Genomic DNA, 1,845 nt, shown 5'->3' with positions numbered 1-1,845 from the left:
TGCGAAGTGGAGAAAGGAAAGCCTTTTTATCAAGTGGTGCTGGCAAAACTGGACGACTATATAGCAAAAAACTGGGCTTAGATCTCTGCCTAACGCCATGTACAAAAGTAAGATCAAAATGGATTAAAGACCTCAACATCAGACCGGAATGCATAAGGTACATTGAAGACAAAGTTGGCCAAACCCTCCATGACATTGAAGCTAATGGTATCTTCAAAGATGTCACGCCACTGGCCAAGCAAGTGAAAACAGAGATAGACAAATGGGACTATCTTAAACTAAGAAGCTTCTGCACCTCCAAAGAAACAGTGACCAAAATACAAAGACAGTCTACAGAATGGGAAAGGATATTCTCCAAATACACATCCGACAAGGGGTTGATATCAAGGATATACAAAGTGCTGGGTGAACTCCACAAGAAGAAAACATCCAACCTCATCAGAAAGTGGGGCAATAAAATGAACAGAGACTTTCTCAAAGAAGAAATCCGAATGGCTAAAAGGCACATGAGAAAATGCTCTACATCATTAATGATCAGGGAGATGCAGATGAAAACAACAATGAGATATCATATCATACCACAGAGACTGGCCCACATTCAAAAGAACAAAAGCAACCTGTGTTGGTGCGGGTGTTGTGAGAAAGGGACTCTCCTTCACTGCTGGTGGGAATGCCGACTGGTTAACCCCTTTTGGAAAACAGTATGGACGACTCTCAAAACATTAGAAATTGAGCTCCCATTTGACCCAGCAATACCACTCCTGGGAATATATCCCGGAGAGTCTAAAAAGTATAGTCAAAGTGACATCTGCACTTGTTTGTTCATTGCAGCACTTTTTACAATAGCTAGAATATGGAAATAACCTGAGTGCCCGAGAATACATGACTGGTTAAAGAAACTTTGGTACAGCTACACAATGGAGTACTATGTAGCAGTTAGAAAAAATGAAGTCATGAAATTTACATACAAGTGATACTACATGGAAAATATCTTGCTAAGCAAAATGAGTCAGAAAGAGATGGACAGACATAGAAAGATAGCATTCATCTAGATAACATAAAGTAACAAAATAAGAGACTAACACCCAAGAGCAGGTGTGATAAATACCAGGTTGTTCACTCCATGGCTCAGAAACCAGCCGCACACTGTAGGGGCAAAGGCAGCTCAGATAGAGAAGGGAACACCAAATAAAGGGTGCTGGAAAGATCCGCCCAGGATGGGAGATGCATGCTGAAAGTAGACTATAGACAGAACATGATTGCCACCCAATGTCTCTTCTGCAGACCACAGCAGTCAAAAGGAGAGATAGAACAAAAGGGTGGGATGGGGGCTGGGAAGGGTGGGAGGGATACTGGGATTGGTAAGGGTGGAGAATGGGCACTGGTGGAGGGATGGGTATTCGCTCATTGTATAACTGAAACCCAAGCACAACAACTTGTAAGTCTACAACTGTACCTCATGGTGTTTCACTAATAAAAAATAAAAATAAAATAAATAAAATAAAAAGAAGAATTTTAATTCACACAGGAATAATAGGCTAAGACCGGGCAATCTCCTTCCCTGAAAATTCTAAACACATCTCTTCTGCCAAGGAATTTATTTATTTACTTATTTATGTTTATCTTTTCAGGACACACCCAGTGAGGCTCAGGGGTAACTTCAGCCTCTGCACTCAGGAATTACTCCTGGCGGTGCTTGGGAGACCATCTGGGATGTCCGGGATTGGACCCAGGTTAGCTGAGTCCAAGACAAACACCCTAACCGCTCTGGATCCGAGGATTTTTTTGGGGGGGACGGGCTGCTTGGTGTGGGTCCATAAGGATCTGGGGATTGAACCTAGTCAG

Source organism: Sorex fumeus, unplaced genomic scaffold (genome assembly GCF_029834395.1).
Source record: "Sorex fumeus unplaced genomic scaffold, SorFum_2.1 ptg000019l, whole genome shotgun sequence".
In the NCBI taxonomy this organism is placed as follows: Eukaryota; Metazoa; Chordata; class Mammalia; order Eulipotyphla; family Soricidae; genus Sorex; species Sorex fumeus.
The sequence above is the reverse complement of the archived record's forward strand: the minus strand, read 5'-3'. Positions refer to the sequence as shown.